The sequence below is a fragment of the Bidens hawaiensis genome, unplaced genomic scaffold (assembly GCF_021521415.1).
Source record: "Bidens hawaiensis isolate Kalapana, Puna unplaced genomic scaffold, B.hawaiensis_p1.1 tig00009039_1, whole genome shotgun sequence".
Classification (NCBI taxonomy): Eukaryota; Viridiplantae; Streptophyta; class Magnoliopsida; order Asterales; family Asteraceae; genus Bidens; species Bidens hawaiensis.
The window spans coordinates 876185-888904 of record NW_027491661.1 but is presented as its reverse complement, the minus strand read 5'-3'; the positions used below and the strand labels follow the sequence as shown (position 1 = coordinate 888904).

Here is a 12720-nt window from a genome sequence, read left to right as displayed (position 1 = left end):
GTTTATGATCACGGTCTGGACACAACATATCTATTGATTTATGTAGATGATATTATGCTTACAACTTCATCTAATAAGGTTCAGGTAACTATTATGGCTAAACTTGCGGGGGAGTTTGCAATGAAAGATTTGGGTCCACTAAGTTATTTTTTAGAGATTTCGGTCACTAGAAATGCCAATCAACTTTTTCTATCTCAGCAGGCTTACATCACAGATATTATTAACCGGGCCGGCATGCAATCCTGCAACCCTGTACCCACCCCTGTTGAATCTAAACCCAAACTTAGCAACACCAACAGCCCTGACTTTGACGACCCAACTTTGTATCGTAGCTTAGCAGGAGCGCTACAATACCTCACGTTGACGCGCCCGGACATTTCCTATGCGGTGCAACAGATTTGTGTTCATATGCACTCACCTAAAGTAGTACATTGGGAAGCTTTACAACGTATTTTACGTTATCTTAAAGGTATGACAACCTATGGTTTAACCCTCAGTTCCTCCAATTCTCTATCTTTACATGCTTACACAGACGCCGATTGGGCGGGATGCCCCGACACTCAGCGATCTACGTTACGAAATCTACTATCGGAACTTAATAAACCATTATCGCACGCTACTCTGGTTTATTGTGATAATGTGAGCGCAATCTATCTATCGGGAAATCCTGTTCAACATCAACATACAAAACACATTGAATTGGACATACACTTTGTCCGAGAGCAGGTTCAACGAGGCAAGATTCGGGTTCTTCATGTTCCTTCCCGCTTTTAGATTGCCGACATATTTACCAAAGGCCTTCCGAAGTTGTTATTTGATGATTTTCGAGCCAGTCTCTGCATACGTCCTCCCGCTTCGACTGCGGGGGAGTAATAGCATATATTATCTATATTAAAAAAATATGTAATTATTATGAGAAAATATTTTTATTGTATTAGAAGATTGTAAACTGACCCTATATAGAGGGTATTATAATAATGAGATTGGCAAGCCTTTAATCACTTATTCTCTCAGTAACAATAACACACACTTAGCAAAACTATAAGTCTTAAAACTATATATATTATATTTCATGAGTCTCATAAAGTTAGAAAAAAAAGAGTGACACTCAACTCATTTAAAATGGAGTGTTACTTTAATTATAAAATTAGGCTTATGATGTAAGGGAGAAAATTGTGAAAGTTGTTGATGGTCATACTAGCCACTAAGAAATATATCCCAACAACATATTCAACTTGCAGCATGGTATAAAACAGACTAACATATGGCACAACTCATAAGGTAACAACTTTCTTACAATCTATGGTTCGGAAAGGGGAGAAATATAAACCAGGCTTGACTCAACTCTGAAGGAGCATGAGCTGCAAATCTAAATGAATACCTGCAACATACCTTTCAGAAACTAATTTTGTTTTCCAATATATACATATCAAATCTTGTTTTGCCTTGTATTGACCATATGCTCTACTGCATCGGCAATTCTATTAAACCACTTTGGTCTTCCCTTTGACAGCATTTGATATCCCATCACCAATCCAAGTAAAGTTCCACACCCATATCCTAACATGACCTTTTTCCACGTAAATCCACTGAATGTATCCGGGCTATCTTCTGACCCAACTGAATTTTGAATAGTTTCATGGTTGCTTTCACATTTTTTTGACAAAGGGAATCCACATAGCTTTGGATTCCCTAAATACGAGTTATCCTCGAATGTGTTAAATTGTTTCTCTCGAGGAATGCGCCCTTCAAGATGATTTTGAGAGAGATTTAGGACTTCCAGAAAAGTCAAAGCAGTTAGTTGTTGTGGAATCTCTCCCACAAGTTGGTTCCATGACAGATCTAACGACTCGATGTTTGATAGATTTCCAACATTATAGGAATATGACCTTTGAGGCTGTTGCGGGACAAGTTGAGAACTTTCAATGACTTTAGGCTTACAATGATGTCTGGAATACTTCCTTCAAATCTGTTGTCTGATAGATCAATTGTTGTGAGAGTAGTGAAGATTCTCACAAGTTCATACGATACACCTTTCATAACCACAATGGTGTGGTAATAGATGTTCGGGCCTATAGGACTTTTTGAATAGTTCTCTTCAGTTGATTCCTCACTTACATTCATCATGGCTTTTAGATTCTGAAAATATATCAATGGAAGAGTACCAGAGAACTTATTATGAGCAAGGTCGAGTATATGAAGCTTTGAGAATTGAAAATCAGCCATACCGGAGGTTGTGATGGATCCATGGAAGTTGTTGGATCTAAGGACAAGTACCTGTAAATCTGTAATATTGGAAGAGTTGCTAACCAGTTAGGGAACTCGTCTTCAAACTGGTTATTTCCAAGATCAAGCACTTCCAAAGAAACACATTTGGCTAAAGATCTTGGCAACTTTCCATGAAATAGATTCCTGTTCAAATTAACCTCGCCTAACCATTCACAACCACTTATCATTGGAAAGGTGCCATGAAATGCATTGTTCCCTAGATCAACCATTACAAGACCTTCATTGAAGTATCCAAAGCAATTTGGAATTGTTCCATTAAATTTGTTACTGGATAGATCTAAGATCTGAATGATGCTCATTTTGCAAATTGACAAAGGGAATGGTCCTTCAATCAAGTTAGACTTGAGATTTAAATGAATTAAAAATTCCCATGTTCCTAGTTGGATGCCCGTTATGAAGTTATGTGAGAGATCTAAAGTGTAAAGAGAATCCATCCACAAATCGCCTGTCCAACTAGGTAGTTGGCCATGAAGATCATTATTGGATAGATCTAGAGTACAGAGCTTTTTCGTTGATTTTAGGATATCTGGAAAAACGGTTATCTTACAGGAGGCCAATCTCAGTGCACAGAATTCAGGGTTGACAGAGTGATTAGCATTAGTGGTTACGACGGATAAACCACTGTATGACATATCGAGTCCCTGAAGGTTTGTGAGTCTAGATAACAGCATATCTAACCCCCAAACACCTGAGAAATTGCTATTTGCGAGGTGAAGAGGTAGGTCCCAGCAGAGACCAGTTGGTCCCGCAAGACTCACCTTGAACAGGGACGTCTGCGCAAAGGCCATCTGCTCCCGCAGGACCCACCATGCTCATAGAATCTTACGCGCAGTACGCAAGCTGTACACGCAGGGAAAGCCTCCCAATGGTGAAGTACCCCGCCTGTTCCCGCAGTTGCGGATACAAGCCATCAGGGAAGGCTACCCGCAGACAGCAGGGCTACACGCACAAGACACTAGCTACTTCAGCAGTCACGTGAAGGAATGAGCAAGGCGGGAACAATCCCGCCCAAATGAGCCAGTCTGATTCTGAAAGATCTTTTGTACCATACCTACCAAGGTATGGATAGGACAGACGATCTGACCAGAACAGCCCATGAGCCAATCACAGGGTGACAGCTCACCGACAACAGTGCGAGGAGGAGCACCCTCTAGTACTGTTTGTCACTATTAGCCGCTGCCTACTCACCAACCCTTACTGTGGAGCATGCGCAGCCTACAGTTGGTGGAATAGTGTTACTGTTGGCCGTAACCTATTCACCAACCAGCATGGCCTGCGTACAATCCACAGTCAGTGGGACGTGCATAGTCTACAGTTGGTGGAATAGTGCAGCCGACTTTGTTACTGTTGGCCGTAACCTACCCACCAACCAGTATGGCCTGTGCGTAATCCACTGTTGGTTGAACAGGAATACTATTCAGCCGGCTGTACCTTCTAGAAAACCTACCTTCGGCTATAAATACTCCAACATCTTGGAATGGTAAGATCATCTGCTATCCAGTTATCTAGCAATCTCTTAATATACACTTATATTCAGAGCAACCTAGTCTGATTCTCACGCCGGAGGGTGGTCACAAGGAGGAACCCCCCCTTCTCAGTGACGAGCTTACGGTGTTTGTTTTGCAGGTCTCCTGAAGAACAGCCTTCTCAGCTAGACCTCATTCGTGGGAAACATTACTTAACCCCCAGATTATCTATAATCTGTACTGGGTCACTTAGTGTTTCTTCATTGGCGCCATCCGTGCATAAAAGCTAGAACTATTTTAGTTTTCACAATTTCTGAAGAAATGGTTAACGTTACTCCGGTCCAAAGGCCTGTAACTGACCAAGAAACCCCGGTAACCACCCCAGCAACTGGGGGGAACACCGGCGGTTATACAATCCTTACGAACACTACCCCGACTACCCAAGCCGGGGCAAGTGGAGTAAATATTCCATTGGGGTTCACCGATACCCAACTGGAAAAACGAACGAAGGTCCCTCGCCAAACACTAGATCAAGTGAAGGCGTGGGCCGAAGCACGGCAAAGAGAATTCCAAGCCGAATTGGATGAACGCTTGCGTTCAGCTCAACAGGCTGACGAATTCACCAGTACTCGCCAACACCTCAATATGAGCAGTGACTGCGAGTACTCAGAAGACGAGTTGGAGTCTGATACCGACGCGAACCCTCGCCATAAGGCGAAAGGGAAGCGCAAGGACACGGACGTCCAACCAAAAAGGAATTTTGGGGAAGCTTTTAAACCAATCGCGGAAAGAAACCCGCGTGACTTCTCCAAAACCTTTAGACCAACTGCCACAAATGCAGGAAGGTCAAAATTCGCAAGAGACATTGCGGAGGCAATCGCCCCGAGAAGTGCCAAACAAATGTCAAACATTGGCACTTATGATGGTCTATCCGACCCAGACGACCATCTGAACAGGTTCATTGCGGGGGCTACCGTCAGCAACTGGACGGAACCCACGTGGTGCTACATGTTCCAGATGACTCTGGTCGGAGCAGCCAGGGCATGGTTCGATCGTTTACCGATCCACCACATATATGACTGGGCGGACTTTCAGAACAAGTTCAGCCAGCACTTCAGCCAACAGAGGAAGTACACTGAAGAGCAGTGGACGATCCTCAACTGCGTGAGAGAGGAGGATGAATCTTTACTAGACTTCATCACTCGCTTCAACTCCAAAAAGCTTAGTCTCGGCAACATAAGTGAGGATCTGGTTCGCGCCGCCTTCATCCAAGGCGCCGAATACCCAGAACTTATCCGCACGTTGACGGGTAAGGATGGCATGCCATCCACATGGGATGCCATCATGACGGCGGCAAAGCGCTTTGCCGAGACGGAAAAGCAACTGGGAAGGGACCTTCCCCAGAGTACGCACCTCTACACGCAGAGGACAAGAGAGAACAATGTCCGGATCGCCCGGCAGAACAAAAAGAGGAGGCTAGGTATTTGGCAGTCAAGGGTAAACTTTGACACCTCATCCAGCTCTCGCCCTCTTGTTGGCGGAAGGGACAACACACACCCTTCAAATCGAAAACACCGGTGGACGCCACTCACAAAGAGCGTCACGGAGATATTTGCCACGGAAAAATTGCCATGGCCCAAACCCCCATCGATCCGGCAGAAACCTAATGCGGATCAAAGCAAATCCTGTGATTTCCACGGGACAAAGGGTCATGGTACTGAAGAGTGCACATCCTTGAAGGATATTATTGAAACATTTGTTAAGGATGGAAGGCTTGCACATCTCGTGGCATCGATCAGGAAGGGAGGAAGGAATGACAACCGGTACAGAGGTAACGGACGAAAGCCCGTCGACATCAGCATCAACATGGTTCATGGCAAGGTCAGAGGAAGAAAAAGACGGGTGATAGAACCATGCGCATGGAAGGAAGCTGAGGTGCGCTTCCCGCGAGTGCCAGGAGGCCCCAGCAAAGAAGGCCCCATCGTCATCAGAAGCCAGCTGGGGCACTACATCACCTCCCGCACTCTTGCTGACAACGGCGCTTCGTCGACAGTGATGTACAGGCAGTTCTTTGATAAGCTGGATGATGAAGACAAGGAACGCTTGGAAACGGTCTACGCTTCAATGGAAGGGTTTGATGGCAGTACAGAAACACCCCTGGGTATCCTATCTTTCCCCGTTACTCTTACTGATGGGAATCATTCACGCACAGAAGACGTGGATTTTGTCGTGATGAAAAAGCCACACCACACATACGACATCCTATTCGGAAGAGATGGGATGGCAAGATTCAACGCCGTGGTATCTTCAGTCCACGGCATGATGGGATGGCCAACAGCTGAGGGTGTAGCAATGATCTCTGGCATTCCCCAGGTATGCATTGCATCTGTCTCATCTAAACCCAAACCGAAGAAGGCTAAACCAACCGTCACTGAACCAGAAAAATGAGCCTTCAATGGCAAATACCCCGACCAGGCCGTTACCATTGGACCAACAATTGTTGATCCCACCCGCACCTTACTCAAGCGCTTACTGCAGAAAAACGCTGACATCTTTGCGTGGACACCAGCTGACATGACTGGTGTACCCCGAAGTAAGGCGGAGCATAAGCTCAAATGCGATCCGGCTGTTACGCCAATCGTACAAAAGCGCAGGGTAATGGGGCCTGAACAAACTAACGCGTGTAGAACCCAAGTCAAGGAACTCCTTGACGCAGGCATCGTACGCGTTAGTAGATATCAAACATGGGTTGCAAATCCCGTAATGGTACCGAAGAATGACAAACAATGGCGCATGTGCATAGATTTCAAAGATTTGAACAAAGCATGCCCCAAAGATTGTTATCCGTTACCAGAAATTGATCTCAAAGTGGATTCGTTGGCGCCATTTCGCCTTAAATGCTTCTTGGATGCGTATAAGGGGTACCACCAAATCCACATGGCCATTGATGACCAGGACAAAACCGCATTTTGGACGCCCGATGGTACATTCTGTTATAAAATGATGCCATTCGGACTTAAGAATGCAGGGTCCACGTACCAACGACTAATGGACAAAGAGTTTCATGCCCAAATCGGGAGAAACTTGGAAGTCTATATGGATGATTTGGTCATCAAAAGCCTCGAGCCTGAGGCGATGTTGAAAGACATTGAAGAAACTTTCAACACGCTCCGAAAAATAAACATGAAGCTAAACCCGAGCAAGTGTTCATTTGGGATGGAAGAAGGGAAGTTCTTGGGAGTCATTGTTACTAAAGATGGCTTTAGAGCGAACCCTGAAAAGGTCGAAGCCATTGTTAAAATGGAATCACCTACCACCATCAAACAGGCTCAGACACTGAATGGGCGACTAGTCGCACTTAATCGCTTCTTGGCAAACCATGCGGATAAGTCGTTTCCTTTCGTGTCAACACTGAGAAACTGCTTGAAGAAAACGCACTTCCGCTGGACACCAGAAGCGGAAGCAGCTTTTCAGGAGATTCGGTCACGCCTGATCGAACTCCCAACGCTTACAGCATCACAAGCGGGAGAGGAGTTAATCCTATACCTTTCCGCAACAGATAGAGCAACCGGGGCAGTCTTGCTAGTAGAACGAAAGGGCATCCAGATGCCAATCTATTATGTTAGCCGTGTACTAACAGACGTAGAAACCCGGTACTCTACCCTCGAAAAATTGGTCTTAGCACTTATACACGCTTCACGCAGGTTAAGACGATATTTCCAGGGCCACCCAATCACCATTCTCACCAACTTCAAACTCTCAAATGTTCTAGGCAAACCCGAATTATCGGGACGTCTAGCCAAATGGGCAATTGAATTGGGAGAATATGCAATTAAGTACAAGCCAAGACCAGCCATAAAAGGCCAGGTCTTGGCCGATTTTATTGCAGAAGTCCCCGTTTCGCAGGAAAAAGAATGCCAGGAGGAGGCTCAACCCTCCCCAGCACAGGACGTCAATGATGTCTGGCGACTCTACACTGATGGAGCAGCCAGTAACGAGGGTTCAGGCGCAGGGTTAAAATTAACCAACCCAGCAGGCCAAGAATATACTTACGCTATTCGGCTGGACTTTCCAAGTACGAATAACGAAGCCGAATATGAAGCATTCTTGGCCGGTTTGAGAATTGCGCGTAAGATGGGAGTGAAAAACTTAGAAGCCCACGTGGATTCCATGCTGGTGGCCAACCAAATAAATGGAACATACACGGCTGTGAATGACACCATGGCCCTGTACCTCGCCCAGGCAAAAACCCTTATGCGTGATTTTAGTGATTGTAAAGTCATACACGTCAAGCGCAGCGAAAACAAATCTGCGGATGCGTTAAGCAAGCTTGCATCACTAGCCTTCACCCACTTGGGAAAGGACATCCGCATTGAACTCCTCGAAGCACCATCAGTCCCGCACAAGGAAATTTGTGTCATCCAGAACAATACAGAAACATGGATGACACCAATAATAAATTACCTTGCAGCAGGAATACTACCAGAGTAAAAAACACAGGCAAGAAAACTACGCTGTAAAGCACTGAATTATCAACTCGTCAATGACATCCTTTACAGACGTAACTTTCTTGGCCCACTCTTGAGATGCGTGGACAACCAAGATGCCGACTACCTCCTAAGGGAAGTACACGAAGGCATCTGTGGGGTACACGCAGGCCCCCGCGCTGTTGTAGCCAAGCTAAACAACGCGGGATACTTTTGGCCGGGGATGCATACGGATGCACTGGCATACATCAGAAAATGCAGGTCTTGCCAGCTTTACGCACCTAACACGCATCGCCCAAAAAACGAACTGGTTCCAGTCACTTCTTCGTGGCCATTTCAGAAGTGGGCCATCGATGTGACAGGCCCATTTCCTACAGCAGCAGGAAATGTTCAGTTCCTAGTGGTAGCCATCGACTACTTCACCAAGTGGATAGAAGCAAAACCTTTAGCCCAAACAACTGCAAAGCATATCAAAAAATTTATTTGGGAATTTATAATTTGTCGTTTTGGACTTCCACAGAATTTGGTGAGCGATAACGGCACCAACTTTGCTGACAAGAAGCTACAACAGTGGCTGAAAGAACTTCAAATCACCCACACCTTTACCTCAGTGGCACACCCGCAAGGTAATGGTGAGGTGGAAAGAGCAAACAAGAGCATCGTCGAAGGCATCAAGAAAAGACTTTTGAAACACAGATCCGGCTGGGTGGACGAGCTTCCGCACGTCCTTTGGGCAAACAGAACGCTGAAGAAGGCCAGTACGGGGGAAACCCCGTTCAGCCTCACTTATGGCACGGAAGCCATGGTCCCGGTCGAAATTGGTCTACCCTCACCAAGGGTCTTGAGTCAGCCAGAAGACAATGATGCGGAAAGACGGTTGGATCTTATGCTAACCGAGGAACGCAGAGACTTAGCCGCAGTGCGTGAAGAGAATTACAAACGACAAATGCAAAAGTACTACAACACGCGGGTAAAACTCTGCAACTTCAAGGAAGGAGACTACATACTGCGTAACAACGAGGCTTCGAACCAAGAACGCCCAGGAAAGTTGGCCCCAGTCTGGGAAGGGCCATATGTTATCAAACAAGTTCTGGGAAAGGGCGCATACCGGCTCGAAAGGCTCGATGGCACTCCCATCCCAAGAACATGGAATGAAGCTCAATTACGCAAATGTTATATGTAGATCAATTCCAAATCTTGTAAAGAAAAGGCCAAGAGCCACTTCTAATGGAAATGATTCTCCTTTCATAATGTGTTTACCTTTATTCTTATGAACTCCCCACTGGTGCCGGTGTTTACCACAAAGGGGGAGAAGTAAGTCGTTACGTGTGGAAGGCGGCAAAACCCGCATAAACACAACGTTAAAAATAAGGGAAACCTACACGCAGGTATGATGTAAGTAAAGTTTAGCCATCCTTGTAAGTGCAAGTGACGGTCTTATCCGCACAATCACAAATAAGGAAGCAAAACTTTAAACTATCATTTACCACGTTCAAAGGTTATCCTAAAAAAATAAAATAAAAAAAAAAAAAAAAATAAGGGAAACCTACACGCAGGTATGATGTAAGTAAAGTTTAGCCATCCTTGTAAGTGCAAGTGACGGTCTTATCCGCACAATCACAAATAAGGAAGCAAAACTTTAAACTATCATTTACCACGTTCAAAGGTTATCCTAAAAAAATAAAAAAAAAATAATAATAATAATACAAGGAAAAAAGGAAACCCTACACGCAGGTCAGGTATGGGTAAAGTTTAGCCATCCTACCAAGTGCAAGTGACGGTTCTATCCGCACAATCACGAAGGAGGAAGCGAAACTTTAACCCACTATCAACCACGTTCAAAGGTTAACTTATCCTAAATACTTAGAAATGAGGAAAACCTGCACGCAGGTCAGATAAAGGTTAAAGTTTAGCCATCCTACCAAGTGCAAGTGACGGTTCTACCCGCACAATCACGAAAGAGGAAGCGAAACTTTAACCCATCATCAACCACGTTCAAGAGGTTAACTTATTCTAGAACACTTGGAAAATTGCTAACTTAAACTAAGTATGCAAGTCATGAGTTTATAAAGCAGGGAATCCAAAGAAGGAAATAACAATCTTATACGCAAAAAGATTTATATTTCAGTAATATATTACAAGAATGGCCGGGTTACTACCCGCCTAGAAGAGAATCTATACAAGTCTAAGCAATGGAAAGGGATCTTCGGGGTCAAGCTTCAGGGCCGCCTCCACTAGGACCCGCTCCGTCAGAAGAACGGGGTGGTTCGAGGAAAGCTTTGAGGACAGCTAACCCATCATCAGCAACAGCTACTTCATCCACCTTTTCCACCACTGGATGCGGGAAGGCGGCGTATTGGTTCAATGCTTGGTCGTAAATGGCTTCGGTATCCACATCGAACAAAGGGAAGTTGGAAGGCGGGACGCCTTTCTCAACAAACCCTAGACCAAGCATGAAGCCGGCTTTTTCCCCATCATCATGAGAAGCGTTGAGGGCTGCGGTCATAGCATCATCGTAGGAGGTCTCTGAAAAGACCCGACGCACAACCTACAAAGAAAAAAATACAAGTATTAGAACCTTTTCTTACAAAAGAAATGCGTGAAGATAAATCTAAACATACCTGAGGCAACGCTTCTCGAAGAAGCCATTGGAGGGCAGCTTGAGCTTCGGTATGGGCGCGTTCGGCTTCGCTCTTGTTAAGGTTGGCAAGTAAAACTTCCTTAGCGGCAGCCTCTTCGACGCCCTTAAGCTTCCGCTCGGTTTGGTCAAGCACCCCCCTCTGGTCCAGGATTTCCTGGAGTTTCTTGGCATCTTCCATTGCCAAGGCATCATGAGCGCGTTGGAGAGCCTCTAATTTGCCTTTCAGCTCCTCATTCTCCAAACGCAGAGGCTCAGCAACGGCTTCAGCCTGGGCAGCCCTCTCGGTTGCGTTTCGCGCAGTTTCCCTGGCCAGCCGAAGCTGTTCATTCACAGCTTGGGCAGCCTTGGAACGGGCCTCGAGTCGCGCCTGAACTTCAACCTCGAGGGCCTTGAAGGCCTTCTCCTTGGCGGCGGCAGCTGCCGCCAGCTGTTGGTTCTCCTCCCGGAGAGCACGCGCTTCAGATACGTCTTTGGCGCGAGCTGCTTTCAACTTGTCGTTTTCATGACAAAGCAGCTCGATGCGCGGCTGCATCCGGGCCTGGAGAACCCGAAGCTCATTGGTTAGCCTACCCTCCTGGTAGCTAGCCATGGCTTCCCCCAACGCACCATGAGGAGCAGCGTGGCGAGCCCAGTCCACGCACTCCACAGGGGTACGAAGGGTTGTTCCTCGGCGTATGTTCCATCGTGGAACATACACTTCATTGGAATCCGACACTGCAAAAGAAACAAAGACAGTAAGGAAAAGATGATAAAAAAAAAGGGGAAAAACAAAGGAACCCTACGCACCTGTAGGGTCAATGACAGGCCGATATCCGCCAAACCCATCACCTGAACCTAAAGGAAATCCATCCAACAGGTCAGGCAGATGGGAAGGTGGCAAAGATCGGCGGGAAGCCCTGCGCGTACCTGATGGTCCGGCTGTCGGTGCCGGTGGCGCGGGCATGGTGGCAGCCGCCGTGGTCGCCGTCGTGGTCTCCGCCGCGGTCGCCGCCTCCTCAAAAGCAGCAGTAACCGCCGGTTCCGTGAAGGATGCTGTAAAAATCGCACTCACGGCCGGCGGTGACGTCATCTCGGCCGGAACAGTTGGCTCGACGGAACGAGCAACTGGACCAGCGGATGCAGGCGCAGGCGACTGGGTCGACGCCTCTGGAAGGCTGACCGAGCCTACCGTCATTGGCGAGGAGGTACTCCCCTGCATTTCACCCCGGATTGCGTCAACATCCACGCCTGCACAAAGAGTGTTAAAAGAAAATTATGAAGTGACAAATCTACAAAGGCATTATGATTATACTTACGGGTTTTCTTGACCCTGAACGTACGGACGGGCGGGGAGGAACCCGATGGAGCCGGCCTCTTGGTACCGGTCACCGTCGTCTTCGTTGGTTCTCCGGAGGTAACGGTCGTAGCCTCCGGAGCAGTGGTCTTCTCACCAACGGGCTTCCCCGCCACCTCTTCACTATCTGACTCCGTGTCAGATAGAACCACTGGATCAGCTGTGGAGGCCTTCTCCTTCCCCTTCACGCCGGCAGCAGTCTTCTTCTTCCGCACAAGGGGAGGACCATCTGCGGATTCCTCAGAAGAAGATAGGATGTAAGGATTTCCAACAGCGGGTACAGCATTGAGGGGTTCGGGATAAAATATCTCCTTACCTGGCCGCCGGTGGCTCAGGATCTCTTGGCCCGGCGGATAGACCTCCACAAACCTATCCGCCGTTTGCTCCAGGATGGGCAACTCATTGTCGTCCAGAGCACGAGTGCCCACCCGCACGGGACTGTCATCTTCCCGCGGGAACAGGAGCGACTCCAAATTATTCCCCTCTGAAAGAAAAGAAACAGTT

The 12720-nt window shown here is 46.8% G+C and overlaps 1 pseudogene; it reads right to left on the bottom strand.

Moving 5' to 3' along the window:
- Window positions 1–1392: 1392 nt before the first annotated feature.
- Window positions 1393–2994, bottom strand: LOC143530857 (receptor-like protein 53; annotated as a pseudogene).
- Between the last annotated feature and the right edge of the window lie 9726 nt (window positions 2995–12720).